General features: G+C 41.5%; 1 protein-coding gene across 2 annotated transcripts in view; it reads right to left on the bottom strand.

The window, feature by feature from the left end:
• The window catches only part of usp40 (ubiquitin specific peptidase 40), a 149,338-nt gene extending 136,844 nt beyond the window's left edge, over positions 1-12,494 (bottom strand). Inside the window, exon 1 of one of the 2 annotated variants that reach the window (XM_041200781.1) lies at positions 12,232-12,494. The gene's annotated coding sequence lies outside the window, so the exon portion shown is untranslated. The remainder of the gene's footprint in view (positions 1-12,231) is intronic. The other variant, XM_041200780.1, reaches the window with a different exon arrangement.
• Between the last annotated feature and the right edge of the window lie 6,553 nt (positions 12,495-19,047).

Below are 19,047 nucleotides of genomic sequence, written 5' to 3'. Positions count from 1 at the left end.
ATGAAATAGGAAAGAAATATATATAAATACAGCATTATTTTAAAAAATCCCAAATGCTGGTAACTCTCAGCATGTTGGGCAGCATTTGCAGAAAGAACAGACAAGTTAATGTTTCAGGGGCACAGCCCTCCTAAAAACTCAACTAGCCATTGGGTGTATGGTGAGGTTTTTTGGGGTTTGGAAAGACCCACTTTCACAGGGCACTTCTGGGCATACATGCTCCTGAGTGCAGCTTACATCACAAGAGATACTGGCTGTGACTTGCTTTCAAATAAACAGTTGGTCATTACTGAATAAAGCTATAGTCATTGTTGCAACTCAACGCAGACTATCACTGCTTGACTATATAAAGCCTTGTGGCCAAATTATTACTGCAACCAAGATTTGGTGATCACCTAATCGTACTCATTCACGGGTACCAACATTCTCAAAGTACAACCTTACTGCAATACAACCTGATGGAAAGGTTCAAGACACCAGGAACAGCAATAATAAACACTAAGATAAAGGCAAAATACTGTGGATGCTGGAAATCTGAAACAAAAACAAAAAATGCTGGAAAAACTCAGCAGGTCTGACAGCATCTGTGGAGAGAGACATAGAAAAAGAGGAGTGTGAAGAGGAGTCATACGGACTCAAAACGTTAACTCTGTCTCTCCACAGATGCTGTCAGGCCTGCTGAGTTTTTCCAGCATTTTTTTGTTTTTGTGACAGCAATAATAAAGCTGTTGCAGTTTATGCTTCACCTCAACGAGATTACACTACAGGTCTTAAATACCTCCTTGTTTGCTGTTTACACAGGTTTAACAGATGGCTGTGTTAGTTTATGGCATTAAATTAGTTTGTTTTATAATCTCTAGCTACTTTACCAGTATCTAAGAGCTCCATGAGGTATGGGGCCTTTGTGGATTTGAGAATGACTGGTAGAGAACAGGCCACATCAACAGAACACCTCTGAACTTAATGGTGCTTACATACTTGCTAATGAGTGCAGATGATATCACAGCAATAAAACAAGGATTTATTTGCTATTAAGTCTGCAGTTAATTGTCACTAAGTAAAACAGCAGTCATTATATCACACGGCTGATTTATTTTATTAAAAGGTTGCTTATAGTGGAGATGAATAAAAGGGCCTTTTATCACATTATTAACGAAATCAAATAGCAAATTTCTCTTTCCCAAATTGCTAAGTGTTAATATTTCTGAACTCCTTTAATCAAACTTTTAAGCAACCTCCCCCACAAATTTGTTTTTTTTCCCCACACTAAATGAAAAGCAGAGACAAATGCAATATGATCTTTACAGGAATATATTAAAGCTTTATGAAACTATACTTGAAAATTTACAGAAGAATAAACTATTAATTACAGGACGTTTGTGTACCCACTATGTTGTAAGTATGTAGTGAACTTATTTGGAGTGCAGCTAAAGAAGCAAAGCCTGGGGCTGAAGATTGCATTACAACCCCAACTAACATGAACCAAAGAATTTATATAACTAGCAGCACTGAGCATGGACAAATAAAATTGCCTCTCCTATAATTTTCCCTCTGCTATTCTTTGTTTTTCAATCCCTTCTAGCTCCTGTAGCAGCTAATATTGTCAGTAATTCCTTTTGCTCTGGTACCATTCCTCCCATCTTCAAGACCACTATTATCATTCATACTTCCAATCTTCCTCCATTCCTGCTCTATTCTCCCATAATTATCCTCCCGTGTCTTGCCTAAGGTCTCATGATGTGCCTTCTCAGTTTGAATTCTATCTATCTCACAGCACTGAAATGATCCTGGACAAAGTAAAGAACATCATCCTCTGTCAGTTTGACCATGCTTTCCCACCTTGTCCTCATTGGTTTCTCTGCAATCGTTGACAGTCAATCACGGCAGCCTCCTTCACTAAATCTCCTCTGCCCAGCTCCACATGATTCCATCTCTATCATGATATCTTACATGATTCCATCTCTATCTGTCCGCATAAATCCAGTCCATCCCCAGCAATGGTACCCACTTCCTCCACCTCATCATCAACTGTGAATACCCACAAAGGATTCATCTTTGGATCCCTCTTCTTCCTCTTGCTGCCCTACAGTGACATTACCTGCAGCTCCATGTGAATAATTACCCCAAATTCCTCATCATTTCCCTTGACTCTATGCTGCCTAACCTAAATCCTTCAGTTGACCATCAGGTAGACTGACACCATCATTTTCAACACCCACAATGAAATTCACTCGCTTCTCATTGATACAATCTTACTCTGTGGCTACTTGCTTAGGCTAAATACAACAATGCATAATTATCTTATGATGTTCAACCCAGAACTGAATCTAATCATCAAATCCACTTACATCCACCTCTGCGACATTGTCCATTTCCACCCCTATCTCTGCCCACTTTGTGCAGAAACTCTTATTCATACCTCTGCTGTATCCAAAATCAATAAGCTGAACACTTTTCTTGCTGACTTCCCACTATCTACACTACACAAATTCCAGCTTGTCTAAACTGCTACCACCAGCATCTTATCCTGTACTATATTCAATTGACCCATTATGTCAGAGTAACAGGCAGAGAGAGGGTCCATTTTCTCAAACATACACTGGCTCAATGTACCCAATTTAAAAATCTCAGCTTTGGCTTCAAAGTTCTGCTTGGCTGTTCTCCTGCAATCTCCTCCAGCCATACATCCCTTCCCATACCCTTTGGTTATTTGGCTTCAGCCTCTTATGCTTTGCCGCTCTCCTAAGCTCTCCTTCATCAGTTAGCTTAGCCCTTCTCCCTCCTGAAATTCCTCTGCCTATCCATCCTTGTTTAAAAAACCCATTCACAAACTAAGCAGTTCAATTTTGCCCTCAAACACCTTTACCTAATATCCTTCACATGGCTCCATCCATCCATGTCCTTTATTATTCTTTGTAAAGTGCTTTGAGCCCATGGTGCTATATAAATACAAGTTGTTATTTGTTTCAAAAATAAAAATGGCTGGAAAAACTCAGCAGGTCTGACAGCATCTGCGGAGAGGAACACAGTTAACATTTCGAATCCGTATGGCTCTTCATGAGAACTAAGGAAAAATAGAAAAGAAGTGAAATATAAGCTGGTTGAGGGGGTTGGGACAGGTAGAGCTGGATAGAGGGCCAGTGATAGGTGGAGGCAAAGAAGAGATTGCCAAAGATGTCATAGACAAAAGGACAAAGGGGTGTTGACAGTGGTGATATCAGTTAAGAAATGTGCTAATGGTGACATTAAGGGTAGAAAGCAGGACGAGCAAGTGACAGATAGCCTTAGTGGGGGTGGGAAGGGATCGAAATAGGCTAAAAGGTGGAGATGAAACAATGGATGGAAATACAATTAAAAATAATGGAAATAGGTGGGAAAAGAAAAATATATTAAAAAGTATAAATTATTGGAAAAAGGGGGATCAGAAAGGGGGTGGGGATGGAGGAGAGAGCTCATGATCTGAAATTGCTGAACTCAATATTCAGTCCGGAAGGCTGTAAAGTGCCTAGTCGGAAGATGAGGTGCTGTTTCTCCAGTTTGCGTTGAGCTTCACTGGAACATTGCAGCAGGCCAAGGATGGATATGTGGGCATGACAACAGGGTGGTGTGTTGAAATGGCAAGCGACAGGGAGATCTGGGTCATGCTTGTGGACAGATTATTTGTTTCCCCTTGTTTTCTTTGTCACTACCTCTGCAAAGGACTAGTCTGTTATCTCTATACTTAGCTTGTCTGTTTCTTTTCCCTCGTCCTCTCTCTGCCTTTCTGTGAAACTCTGCTCTCTGTTTTTCATACTTTCTGTGATTGACACTATTTCACAGAATTACTTGTCTCCTTAATCTCGGATGGCACACTCTTTTTCCTCTTCCTGTATGACTCTCACATTCTCCCCTTCTTTACTTCTCCCACTGAGGCCTGAAGATAGATTCCGACCCTCTGATGGCCACGAAATTGCCACTGCCACATGAAGCATGTGACAGTTTGAGTTTTGAGGGGGAACTCAGGCTCAAAAGCAATAAGTGCTGGAACAGAAGAGATAGTCAGAGCCAAGAAGCACTTCCACTCAGAATAGTTCTCTCTGTTGAATTTATCTGGATCCTGAGCTCACAGTAGCAATGCATTCGGTAACTGCTACAAAAGGCAGGAAGAAAGAGAAACCAGGAATTGAAAGAATGCAGTAAATTGAATCTAGTTTATAAGTGAGTGAGGGTCCAGCATCTTAGAGCAGAAACAGAACAGCAGGAAGGAGAAAAGGCCAGGACATACACTGCTTATGTTTGTCAGGGGAAGAGTGTCCCCTGCAGCCATCGTTGCCAGGAAGCAGTTTGGGAAGAGTGTCCCCTGCAGCCACTGTCGCCGTGAAGCAGTCTGGGAAGAGTATCCCCTGCAGCCACCATCACTGTGAAGCAGTCTGGGAAGAGTGACCCCTGCAGCCACCGTCGCCGTGAAGCAGTCTGGGAAGAGTGTCGCCTGCAGCCACCGTCACCGGAAAGTAGTCTGGGAAGTGTGTCCCCTACAATCACCGTTGCCGAGAAGCAGTCTAGGAAGTGTGCCCCCTACAATCACCATTGCTGGGAAGCAGTCTGGGAAGTGGGCCCTGCAATCACCGTCACCAACTGACATCACAGGAAAACCATAAGTTAATTGGTTGGTAAGTAACTGCTAGTTTGAACTACTTATTCTAAGTTGATTTCAGATTAAAGGTGACTACTGGGGCCCAGGATCGGAGGCCTAATGCTTTAGCTTCAACTCAGCAGAGAGAGCGGGTTCCAACTGATTTTAAGAAGTGTATTTTGAATCTCTTTTCTAACTTGCTTTCAGATTAAAGGTAAATAGGAGAAATATTTTACAGATTGATAAACTAAAGACCAGTAGGAAATTTAAAAACAAATTGAAAAAGTAATTAAATAGAGATGCAGGGGCTGGTGATGCGTTGTAGCTGCATGATGTGGGTGCTTGTGGACCCCACTGTGGTTCCTAGTGACCACATCTGTAGCAAATGTTGGTTGCTTGAGGAACTCCGGCTCAGAGTTGATGAGCTGGAGTCTGAGCTTCAGACACTGCAACACATCAGGGAGGAGGAGAGTTACTTGGACGCTGTGTTTCAGGAGGCAGTCACACCCCTTAGATTAACTACCTTAAATTCAGCCAGTGGTCAGGGACAGGAGGGTGTGACTATGAGTGAGGTAGGTAGAGGGATCCAGGAAATGGCACTGCAAGAGCCTCAGCCCTTGCCCTTACCAGACAGGTTTGAGATTCTTGCTCCCTGTGTGGACGAGAGTAGGGACTGTAGTGAGGATGAGCAAACTGACCATAGCACCGTGGTACAGGGAGCCATTCAAGTGGGGGGGTGGGGGGGGGGAAGAAAAGAGAAATGTAGCTGTAATCGGGGATAGTATAGTTAGGGGAATAGATACTGTTCTCTGTAGCCAGGATCGAGAGTCCCGAAGGCTGTGTTGCCTATCTGGTGCCAGGGTTAAGGATATATCTGGGCTGCAGAGGAACTTGGAGGGGGGGGTGGAGGAGATCCAGTTGTCGTGGTTCACATAGGTACCAATGATATAGGTAGAACAAGGAAAGAGGTTCTGCTGAGGGAACACAAGCAGCTAGGGGCTAAATTAAAAAGCAGAACCAAAAGGTAATAATCTCCAGATTACTATCTGAGCCACAAGCTAGTTGGCACAGGATCAATAAGATTAAAAGGGTAAATGCATGGCTCAAAGATTGGTGTGGGGGAAGTGGGTTTGAATTCATGGGACGTTGGCACCAGTACTGGGGAAAGAGGGAGCTATTCCATTCGCACAGGCTCCACTTGAATCATGCTGGGACCAGGGTCCTGGCGAATCGCATAACTAGGGTTGTAGACAGGGCTTTAAACTAATTAGTTGGGGGGGGGGGGGGTTCAGTTACATGGAAATTTTAAAAATCAAAGTTTAAGGAGAGGGTAAGAGTGCAGTTTAGTGACGAGGCTGATTGCTATCAAAACGCAAAAGGAAGGGACAGAGTGTGTCTTATTGCGCCAACGAATCATATAAGAGTAGGGAAAATTGACAATAGGGAAAACTTAAAGGCTTTGTATCTGAATGCACGTAGCATTCGGAATAACACTAATGAATTAACAGCGCGAATAGAGATAAATAGGTATGAAAATAATAAAAACAAAAAACTGCGGATGCTGGAAATCCAAAACAAAAGCAGAATTACCTGGAAAAACTCAGCAGGTCTAGCAGCATTGGCGGAGAAGAAAAGAGTTGACGTTTCGAGTCCTCATGACTCTTTAACAGAACAGGGAAAAAGCAAGGAAGTTAAAAATAACAAAGGCAAAACCTAAGGCATACCAAATTGCAAAGGTCAGTGGCAGGCTGGAAGATTGGGAAACTTTTAAAGATCAACAAAGGGTTACTAAAAAAAAATAATAAAAAGAGCAAAGGTAAATTATAAAAGAAAACTAGCGAAAAATGTAAAAACTGATAGCAAAAGTTGCTACAAGTATGTAAAAGGAAAGAGTAGCTAAAGTGAATGTTGGTCTCTTGGAGGATGAGACTGGGGAGTTAATAGTGGGGAACGCAGGAATGGCAGAGATGCTTAATCAATATTTTGCCCCAGTTTTCATGGAGGACACTAGTACCACCCCAATAGTAACAGGTAGTGCAGAGGTATAGAGAAGGAGGAACTTAGAACAATCACCATCACTAGAGAAAAAATACTGAGCCAACTATTGGAATTAAAGGGTGACAAGTCCCCAGGATCTGACGGCCTACATCCCAGGGTCTTAAAGGAAGTGGCAGCGGAGATAGTGGATGCATTGACTATAATATTCCAAAATTCCCTGGATTCTGGAAAGGTTACAGTGGATTGGAAAAATGCTAAAATAACACCCTTATTCAAAAAGGAGAGACAGAAAGTAGGAAACGATAGACCAGTTAGTTTAACGTCTGTTGTTGGGAAATTATTGGAAACCATTATTAAGGAAGTAGTAATGGGTCATTTGGAAAGTCAAAATGCAATCCATCAGAGTTTTATGAAGAGTAAATGGTGTTTGACTAATTTGCCAGAGTTCTTTGAAGATGTGACAAGCAAAGTGGATAATGGGGATCCTGTAGATGTAGTATATCTGGACCTCCAGAAGGCCTTTGCTAAGGTGCCGCACAAAAGATTCACACACAAGATAAGATCACACCGAGTTAGGGGTAATATACTAGCTTGAATAGAGGATTGGCTAACCAACAGAAAGCAAAGAGTCGGGATAAATTGGTCTTTTTCTGGATGGCAAGCTGTAACTAGTGGGGTGCCACAGGGTTCGGTCTTTGGGTCCCAGCTATTTACAATCTATATTAATGACTTGGATTCAGGGATAGCAGGTGCTATAGCTAAATTTGCAGATGACACCAAAATAGGTGGGAAAGTAAGTTGCAAGAAAGAAATAAGAAATTTACAAATGGATACGGACAGCTTAGGTGAATGAGCCAAAATTTGGCAGATGGAGTTTAACATGGGTGAGTGTGAGCTTATCCATTTTGGTCAGAAGAATAAAAAGGCAACTTATTATTTAAATGGAGAGAAACTTCAGAATGCTTCAGTGCAGAGGGGTCTGGGTGTCCTCATGCATGAATCGCTTAAAGCTAGTATGTAGGCACAGCAGGTAATAAGGAAGGCAAATGGAATTTTGGCATTTATTGCTAAAGGAATAGAGTACAAAAATAGGGAAGTGTTGTTGCAACAATACAAGGCATTGGTGAGACCGCACCCGGAGTACTGTGCACAGTTTTGGTCCCCTTACTTGATGATGGATGTAGCTGCATTGGAGGCGCTTTAGAGGAGGTTCACCAGATTGATTCCGGAGATGCGGGACTTGTCTTATGAGGAGAGGTTGAGCAGTTTAGGCCTATACTCGCTAGAGTTTAGAAGGATGAGAGGATATCTAATTGAGGTATATAAGATGCTAAAGGGGATAGACAAAGTAGACGTGGAGCAGATGTTTCCCCTTGTGGGGCATTCTAGAACGAAAGGCCATAGTTTTAGGCTAAGGGGTGGTAGATTTATATCAGAGATGAGGACGAATTACTTTTCTCAAAGGGTCGTGAATCTGTGGAATTCACTACCTCAGAGTGCAGTGGATACCAGGACGCTGAACAAATTTAAGGAGGTAGACAGATTTTGAATTAGTAACGGGTTGAAAAGTTATGGGAAGAGGGCAGGAAATTGGAGTCGAGGCCAAAATGAGATCAGCCGTGATCATATTGAATGGCGGGGCAGGCTCGAGGGGCTGAATTGCCTACTCCTGCTCCTAGTTCTTATGTCATTAAAAATGAAGTGTCATCATTTAAAATTACCCTGCAGAATGAAGATGTTCATTTCAGTACTTCAACATAAAATGCATACTTCTGGGTTGCACCCAACACTGAGCATTCAGGATGACCAAAAATAAAAAGAAACAGGCAGGAAAATTTATCCAACAGGGTACAATGCAAAAGAACAAATTAGCAAAAGTAAAATACTGCAGATGCTGGAAACCTGAAATAAAAACAGAAAATGCTGGAAATACTCAGCAGGTCAGGCAGGATCTGTGGAGGAAGAAACAAAGTTTATGTTTCAGATTGATGGATTTTTATCAGAACAAATTAGCAAGCATGTGCCTCAACTAAATATTTTCACAACTTTAATTCTTCTAATCATATGTACACAGAGCACCATCAGGGCAAGATTTGACAGTGCACACATGATTCCATATCCAACACCACACTCTCCAAACTTATATCACCATAATTTCTCCATCAGCTTCCCCAAGTCCTTATCCAGCTTGGTTCCTCCATGTGCTCTCAATACCACAATAACATTATATCCAATCCTGACTGCACAATCCTTAATCCAATGCATATTTAACTTTGTCAGCCACTGTTCTGTCACTCTTCAAAACTGCTGACATCACCCTCTCCTCAAATGAGCCTATCCATGCCTGCTCTGTTCTCTCTAAGGATAACTGCATCGCCAACCTGCCTTTTCCATCTAAGTATGTCATCACCACCCGACTCCATGCTCACTTATCCAATCAGCCCCACTGTACAAATCCTTCCAGTCAGACTTTCACCTTTGCCCACATAACAGAAGCAACGCTAACAATGGTGCTCAGATTATTCTGGTAACTACTACCATGGTGTGTTCCCCTTGACTTCTCTGACTTGTCCATCATGTCGACAAGTCTGACCACCAGCTTTTCTCATTTGTCACTCAGGTCAGCTGGCCCACCACTAACTGCCCAAGTCAGCAATGCTACTGCAAAAGCTTTTTTGCCAATATCTGAATGGTTATTTTCATGTTCTTAGTCTACATGGTGCCCCTCGCCGGCACCATGCATTGGCATATTGTCAGTTTTCAAATGTCTACAGACACACCAAACTTTACACTATCAATGTGATTTTTCTTTTCATATTTGCGCCTTTGAGAAACTGTTGCAGCTAATGGTGGCAAATTTTGATTACTCTGCAATGTGATAGGGGCTGAATTAGAATTTCCAACAACTTATCAGCTGGACCAAAACAATGTTTTAGCATCTCCAAAAAGCCTGTACCATAGCACAAAACTCTATGCCTGTCCCCAGTGTTCGCTCAGGCTGAATCTGATGTATCACAATCAAGATGTTTTGTCTGACCCTGAATTGAGCTTCAAACTTTATATCAACCACAACACCGAGATCACCCATTTCAATATACAATCTGATCAAAAAAAAATCCATCTAACTTACATTCCTGGTAGTCGCATGATACAATGATAATGGAATTGTTAAGTTTTAACATAATTCCCACAATTAGTCACCACAAAGGGTTGTTAGTCCAACAAAAACCTTGATTAATTCAGGACCAAGTGTTTTTAAACAACTAGCTTTAATAAACATTAACTATTAAATTTTTTTTATACAACTGTTCTATATTAAGTGACAATGTTCTCTTCACAAAGTCTCATTCAAGTTGATTAGACTTGTAACCTTTGCAGATCACCATTCCAGGAGATGGACACCTATTATTGCACAGCCATTGGTAAATGCTGAGTTGCTCGAATCCCAAAGGGAAGCTTGAAACAACTGCCACAACTTGTTTTGCAATTTGTATAAATTTCGAGATGCACGCCATGAATTCAGTAGTAATAAGACCACCAAGTCTTATAGATCTTTACTAAACTAGATTAAACATTTATTAATAAGAGAAATTATTTTAAACACATACGTAGGTCTACAAATTACTACTGTGATAACTTCTAAATTTCCTACTTAATCTGACTCCCAGTTACACTTTTGTTAAGGCAACACAACAGTAAGACACATAGATTTTAAAAGCCCCAGGCAAGGTGACACACGATACCCTGAACCAGTCAAATTCAAAATGAGTTTTCTTAACTTCAGTTCTTTGAAAACAGCAGCTTGAGGCCTAGATGCTGAACATTTTTCACACTTGTCAGATCTTAAAATTGTCTACCCTTAAACACAGCCTTTGCTCCTTTATGCATATTGAATGCAGATTTCCTTTCACTTGGCTTTGGACTTTATCCTTCTGATAATAAAAATCTTTCATAGCACTAAGTTTTACCAGTAAACTTTGAGAAAATAAACACTGTTTCTAAACTTCACCTGGCTAGGTGACATATTTCATCCCTCCTTTGAAAACATTCTAGTCTGGTTTATTTAAAGATGCAAATGTCCTTTTACACCTTACATTCTAAACTTTCCACATGTTTACCACATTTTACATCAAAGCCTTCAGGCCAGCTGCCTTAAATCCAATTAAGTCTCTCACACACAGATCCATACAGACACAGATACCAATATTTTACAATAAATTCCAATAACATTATGAGAATTATTGTATCTTCCTGACAACACCCAACTACCCCAAGAGCGCTAACTTTTAAAAGAAACAGGTCTCATTCTTATTTGATTAACTTGGGCTGCACCAATGCACAATAGCATGCATGAAAGTGCTTTGTTGAGGCCATGTATTTAGGTGCTTCCCTCACTTACAATCTTTTAGTCTTTATCTCTGTTCTACAAGCTTTGTTCATAATATTTTAAACATATAGGACAAGTGACCTTGCAGGTTTTCACATGTGGCATCTTAGTAACTCCTCTCTTATCTTGGTATCATCTCTTGAGGAAGAGAAGGTTGTTTTGCTTGTTTGATGGAAACTGGAACAATATTCCAACTTCCTCAAGAGGTATAGAGACTAAGATCCCACCCATATCCCCATCCTCGTTCATCTGTTCTAGTCATTCCTCCAGATGGTGAGCAGAGTACGCTGACTGAAATCTCGAGGCTTATCAGTTCTTCTAGGGAACTTTTCTAAGATAACAACGGCTTTTTTTAGAGCAAATTTTACATGGCATAACTGTAAAAACGTCTCACCCAATGTTACTGCTTTCAGCATGAAAACCTTCAAAAAAACTTTTATCCATGGAAACAGAAAATGCTGGATATAGTAAGGTCAGGTAGCATCTGTGGATGACCTTTCACCAGATCTCTAGATACATCTTTTGATTCTTTACTTGTTCCATTGCCACTCTCTTTGGCCTTGTACCATGAAACCTTTTGTCATTTAATCTCTCTCGCCCTCCACCCTATGATAGATCTTTAACTTCCCATCCTCGTCCTTTCACTTGCATAAAATCCAAACACTTCCAACTTACCTGATTTCTGATGAAAGGTCATCGACCTGAAGTATTAACTGTTTCTCTCCACAGATACTGCCTGACCTGCCAAGTATTTCCAGCACTTTGTCTTTGCTTCAGATTTCCAGTATTGCGGTATTTTGCTTTTGTATCAATAGCAAGATTGATGATCAAAATGCATGATGCATGAGACTAGTGTGTGTGTGAGAGACTGTGTGTGTGTGTGTGTGTGTGTGTGTGTGTGGGGGGGGGGTGGGGAGTGAGTGAGAGTGTGTGTGTGTGTAAGTGTGTGTGGGGGGGGGAGTGAGTGAGTGAGAGTGTGTGTGTGTGTGGGGGGGGGGGGGGGAATGAGTGGGGAGCGGTGGTACATGGAAGGTTTATACTTTGTATCCACTTGGAGGGGGTTGAATCAAAACAGGCTGACACATTTAAACTGCAAAGTCCCAAGCTGTAAATGCAGTGGAGATTAAGACAGACAGGCAAATTCTGCCAGCATTGTTGCTCCTTTTGTGCCTCTCTGGTAATACCTGTTAAGAGCAAAGGTATGCATATAGACATTAGTAAAGCAAACTCTTACCATTCCTACAACTCTACCAACCTGTAACTTGCATCCAAAGATGGGAGAAGCTTCCAGAACAAAAAGAAACACATTTAAATAAAAGGACCGACTTCGGCCCCAGGAGCGCTCACTTCAACACAGGGGTGCAGCTATCATTATTCTGGTTTAATTATTAAAAGCGAGGAGAAGAGAAGCTTTGAACCCAATGTGAGTGCCTGACATAGATTTAACTCGCAGCAACAGCGTCTCCCTGGGAACCTCCAGGCGGCCATTACCGCACATCCCCTGCTTACTGCGCCTGCGCTTTCGCGATGCAAGCTGGGAATTGTAGTCGCCGGCCTGTTGTTCAGCACGGGCAGAGTGGGTGTGGAGAACTACAATACCCAGCGGCTGAGGGGCAAGGCAAACTTTGGAGGACTGGAGCTATATTGAAGCAGTTCCCAATTCATATTCTTTTCCTGAACAGTCACCTAGATTTAAAATCTAAATATATGCACATATATACTTAGTTTGTTGGCATATGGGACATTGGCCCCTGAGTCAGAAGGTTATAGGCTCAAATCTCACTCACTCCAGCACAAAATCTGGCCTGACAGTGACATTCCCAGTGCAGTACTGAGGGAGTGCTGCACTGTCAGAGGTGCCATCTCTTGAATGAGATGTTAAACTGAACCGAGGCCTTGCCTTTGCTGGATTTAAAATTAAAATCCCGTGGCCATATTTCAAAGAAGACCGTGGGGTTCTCCCCGGTTTCCTACGTTATAACAGCGACTACAATTCCAAAGTATTTAATTGGCTGTAAAATGCCTTGAGATGTCTCATGGTTGTGAAAAACTCTATATAAATGCAAGTCTTTTTTCTTTCATTCGGTGTTCTGGCCAATACATATCCCTCAACCAACAAACGTAAAACAAAATTATCTGGTCCTATAGCTGTTTGTGGGAGCTGTGATTGGTTGTCTTCTTTCCTATGTTACAACAGTGACAACTCTGCAAAAGTACTTCATTGATTGTAAATTGTTTTGGGATATCCTGAGCTTGTTAAAGACACGCTATTAATGCAAATCTTCTCTTTTGGTCTGAATTTTTATGTTTCCTATACTCACAAGGTAGAATGTGACATATCATTAATGAGAACTAGTTTACATTTTTGTTTGATGACTTGCTAATGGCAGAGGCTGAAGAAAGCAAATGCGCTGTGCACCAGTGACTTCTTGTTCATGTGTTTTGTAGCCTATCTGGTAAACCAAATATGCTATCTATATATTTGCACAATCTGCTTTTGCTACTAAAATTGTGTCTCCCAGTCCGACTATACCCATAGAGGAAACACATGACAAAAACTGAAGTACAAGAGGCTCAAAAATTTGCATCACCCTGATTAAAACCTGTTTTCATCTCATATAGGTAGAGAAATTGGATTTTCATTTTCTCAAAGATCAAAAATGTCAGCACGTGATCCTGCAGCTGCACAAATGCAGAAAAGAAAAATAATTCAGCAATAGGATGATAACTCTGCATTAATTAGTAAGCAATCTCACTGAGCCAGGTGTCAGTGTGGAGAATGTCAGAAATGCATTCAGAGGTACTGTTCAGAGATTACAGTGAAGGTACCTTGCTGAAGCAAAGTACAGGGAGCTTTATCCTACATTTTAACCCAGGACATGCCCAGTCTGGGAATGATTGATGGGGTAGAGTATGGAGAGTTATACTTTATATCAAATCTGTGCTACATTTTTTTTATTCATTCACAGGATGCAGGTATCACTGGCTAGGAGGAGTAGTTTCTTTCAGAATCTTCCTTTGCACTAACCAGCATTCTGAAAACATCCTCCAGGGGCTACGCTGGGGGGCTTTGCGGGACACGCATTGGACAAGTCTGGTCCAGAGGTAACAAAGGCATGATTGAGAATTTCAACAGCAGAGGAGCTGAGACAGGGGTGAAATGAGGCTACACAACAGAGGTGGAAATAGGTGGTCTTAGCGATGGAATGAGTATGCACTCAGAAGCTTATCTTGCAGTAAAATGTGACACCAGGGTTACAAACAAATTAGTTTACTCTCAGGCTGCTGCCAGAGAGAGGGATGGAGTTGTTAGCTAGGAAACAAAATTTGGACTTTATGGGACTAAAGACAATAGCTCCAGCCATCCCAATATTCAATTGGCTTGATAATCTAACAACAGTGGAGGAGTCGAGAGAGCTGGTGAGGTAAAGCTGGGTGCCGTCAGTGTACATGTGAAAGCTAAGGCTATGCTTTTGGATAATGTCGCCAAAAGGGTGCCTGTAGATGAGAAGTAGGAGGAGGCCAAGGATAGATCCTTGGGGGCACCAGAAGTAATGGTTCAGGAGCAGGAAGAGAAGCCATTGCAAGTGATTCTTTGGATATGATTATGCAGATCAAAATGGAACCAGGAGAGAGCAGTCCCACTCTGGATAACTATGGAGAGGTGATGGAGGAAGATGGAATGGCCAATCCTGTCAAAAGCTGCAGACAGATTAAGAAGGAGCAGGATGGAAAATTTACCTTGTAACATTTTCACGAAGCGCTGAGGCGCAATACCTAAGTGGCCATTTTGGCTTTATGGTTTCCACAGAAAACTCGAGTTTGGTCTACTTCATACTCCATTTCCATTTTGTTCATTCTCAGGTCAATTCCCTTGTGGTTACCATTGATTTGGCATTTATTTTCAATCCATATTCCAAACTCATCTGATTCACTTTGTACAAATGTCCTTTATAACCTCTCTTTGTATCCAGAATCAGCACTGTAATATCTTTGTACTTCAGTCGGTTTATCAATTCCCATCAATCTTCAGCCGAGCCTCTTAGTCATACAGACTGCTTTCTGTGATGAATGAAGAGCATTTGTTGAAAAGCCCGATTGAGGTAACACATCCTTTTCTCACTCACGCTGCTGATCTTTGCCTATTTTGTTCAGTCGTGGCTGGTTGACTCCAGTCAAGATTCCCAGAGAGACTTTCAGAAGCAGCAAGTTACATCTACATTGCTCTTCCCAAGTAGGAGGCGATCTCAGCCAGCCTGACCTTAGAGCTAAGCCTTAAAATTAGAGTAGGGCCACTCAAAAATGATGTCAGGAAGTGCTTCTTCACACAATGGGTTCTGAAAACCTGGAGCACTTTCCCCAAAAATTTGTTTAAGGTACCAATTTTTTTAATTCTTTCATGGAATTCTTTCACCGTCTCAGCCAGCATCTGTTGGCCATCCCTAATTATCTTTGCGAAGGGGGTGGTGAGCCGCCTTCTTATATCGCTGGAGTGCAAGTGTAGTAGGCACACCCACAGTGCTATTAAGAAGGGAGTTCTAGGACTTTGACCCAGCAACAGTGAAGGAACAGTGATATAATTCCAAGTCAGGATGGTGTGTGGCTTGGAGGTAGTGGTGTTCCCCATGTGCTTGCTGCCCTTGTTCTTCTAGGTAGTAGAGGTTGTGGGTTTGGAAGATGCTTGGGATTTGAAAGGCAATGCTATTACATGTCCTAACTGGCTTGGTGTAGTTATTTGGCCTCTTTCATGAGGGAATCTCTCTGTAAGTTGCCATTTTAGAGCAGTTCAATATAGACCTCACACTGAGAAAGACACTATGAAGCACTGCCATCTTTGAACATGAAACGTGGTGTTGGAAGTGGAGATAAAATAGGGTTTTGAAACCCTGAAAGTGCTGCAGAGAAACCACAGCTCAGAAAGGCACACATAAATGTTCAAATCTGCTAAAAGCTCTGAAAAACGTACAAGAAAAATTCAAACATGGCTATAAACTTCCCCCTTCCAGCTCCTATCAAAATGGAAGATGATATGGTGGCAGAACTGGCAGTTTTTCCACTTGCAACAGCACAACTAAGAGTTTGCAACAGATTTAATTAACAAGTTGGAGCTGATAAGAGTAGCCACACTTCTAACACTGCTGGGGAGGGACTGCTACATATTGTATCCCACCCTAAATCTATCCGATGAACAAGGGAAACAGACGACAGGGATTTTGAAAGCCTTGGATGCATGTTTTGAACATTGAATGCGCGTTATTATGATTACTATGTATTCAACACTAGAGTTCTAGGTGAAAACGAGCCCATTAATTAAGAAATGACTGCAGTAACACAGCTTGCAGAAACATGTGAATTTGGGAAACTAAAAGATGATCTGATTAAAGATGGAACAATCTTAGGCCGACAAGACCCCTCAGTGAGAGCAAGTCTACTGAAAGAGGAGAAACTTATGCTCAGGAAAGCAATAGACGTGTGCAGAAATGCAAAGTTTATAAAATGTCAGTTAGAACGAATGTATGACAGAGCAAATCAGGAGATACATTGTGCTGCGAGACATAACAGGCCAAAAGAGCAGAGCAATCGCAACAAAGGGCAGGATGCAAATACTGCAGAGGACAGCATACAAAGAAAAGGAGAAGGATTGTCCAAACTGGGGAAAGCAGTGTTTGAACTGCAAAAAGCTGAATCATTTTGCACAAATGTGTTTGGCTAGAAAGAAGCAAAACAAGCCTATACAGATGGCCATTAGGGAGATATCAACAGAGGAGTCTGATGAAGCATTATACACAATACAACAGATTAGATCCATCAAGTCTATAGGTGCGTCATGACACAGCAGTTGGTAAAGGCTGTTATTTAAAATTCCAGAGGGAAACTTTAAACAACTGTCATAATCTTTATTTTCTATTGGTATGTTTGAGATGCAGCTCTAATTTCAGGAATAAGACCACCAGTTCTCGAGAGATTTTTATATCAAACTAAATGAGACGCTTATTAATTTACAACAAATTAAACATATATACATGGCTACAAATTACTACTATCATAACTTTAAAGAAATTCCCAAATTAATCTCCACTAAGGCAACAATAACCAATAGACTTAACCAGACACCAGGCAAAGCATTTTCACCTTACAAATTCAAAATGATTTTCTTTTAATTTGGTTCCTTTTTAGACAGTTGTAGGCTTACAGGCTTTGATCTTACATGCCTCTGCTCTGCACACACAAAGTCCCTTCTGTTATACCCAGCACTTCTCTTTGAATGTAAATTCTCATTGTATCACTCAGGCCGCTATGAACTCCTTCCATAGTACCAATTTTATTAGTAATATAAACATTGCTTGGTGTCTCCTAGCTAGGTGCAAGATTTCACTCCCCTTCTCTGATGCTCTATTCAACAAAATGGAAATGTACCTCTACCTCTGTTTATATCTCAAAACTACTATGCATCAAAGCACCCAGACTAGCTGTCTTTAATCCATTTAACACAGACATAGACTAAATCTCTATTTAAAAAAAAATTCCAATAACATTATATACATTAATAGGTTCATGACATCCTCCTTCCTATCGATAAATGAACCATCATAATTCTAAAAGACAGCTTCAGTTTTAATAACCCATCTCCACTATTTCCTATACTTATTACACAATTACATTATCAGATGCATGCGTTAACATAACAATATATGAACACAGGTCCTTGGTATCAACAGAAATCACTCCAGATCAGTGTCCAGGGCCAGAATCTTCTGTTGAGTGTGCAGTGGTGGGCCCCGCTCGCCGACACATAAAGTGACAAGTGGCGATTACGGGCATACGTCCCAACATCACCGCACGTCATTCCGATCTTTCATACGGCAGGCGCACACCAAAGTCGGCTGCATGCTCACCGAACTGTCAAAAGCCTGTTAAGGCCATTAATACACTAATTAACCTAATTGTCAGGGTTGCCCGTCCAACCGTAAGGTTGGGGGGATGGGGTGCAGGCGAAGAGCCCAGGCAGCTTTCGCATTTTTCATGAAACGTCATCCACGGGCGGGATCCAGTTTCATGAAAGGTTTGCTAATTTCATAAAGATTTTTTAAACATCTGATAAACATCTCCCAGCTCATGTGATGCTGTCACATGAGGGGACGTGTGTAACTAATTTTTAACTGTTTTTATTTTTATGTTTCACATTGTATATAATCTCTCTGAGGCAGCTCCGTGCCTCAGGGAGATTTCTGCGCTCTTACACGCGCATGCGCAAAAGAGCGCTGTCTCTGACTCTCCCTCCTTCCCCCTTCCTGCACAGGTAGCACTGAGCGATACCGGGCCTGCGTCACATAAAATGGCAGCGTACAGCCGGTCACGGGCAGCGATCAGCTCCATGCCCACCCGTGCCCGCTCCTGACTGGCCCGCTCAATGGGGAGAAAATTCTCCCCCAGGTTTTTTAAAAATGCCAATTTTCCTTTAAGCTTCAAACTCTTGATAACACATCTGCGAACAGATTTTCTCTTCCAGCAATGTCTATAACCCATAGGTTGTAATGATAAACTCCACCTAAAAGGCCTTCCACATTTGTCCCAAAATTTGTCCAAAAACCTCAAAGGATTATGGTCTGCATAAATAACTGTTTCTAATGAATTGTTTGCAACATAAATTTCAAAATGCTGCAATGCTAACACCAAACCCAAAGTCTCTTTTTCGACCATTGAATATCTTCCCTGTATCACCTATATCACTTGCGCCAACGGCCAACTTGATTTGCTTGGCATAATTGGGTACTGCCAAAACTGGTGTTGTAGTTAATACAGTTTTCAAACTATTGAATGACTTCTGACACTCCAATGTCCATTGAAACTTCTTGTTCCTTTCTAATAGTTCACTCAGTGAAGCAACCACAAGGTTAAAATATGGTGCAAATTTCCAGTAAAACCCCTCACACCCAAAAATCTCAAAACTTTTCATTTTTTTGTAGGGACTGGGAAACCCACAATAGCCTTGACTTTCACATCTCTTGGAGCCACCTTAACCATGTTCAATGGTATGGCTTAGATATGT

This window comes from Carcharodon carcharias, chromosome 12, assembly GCF_017639515.1.
Source record: "Carcharodon carcharias isolate sCarCar2 chromosome 12, sCarCar2.pri, whole genome shotgun sequence".
NCBI classification, from domain to species: Eukaryota; Metazoa; Chordata; class Chondrichthyes; order Lamniformes; family Lamnidae; genus Carcharodon; species Carcharodon carcharias.
The sequence above is the reverse complement of the archived record's forward strand: the minus strand, read 5'-3'. Positions and strand labels throughout refer to the sequence as shown.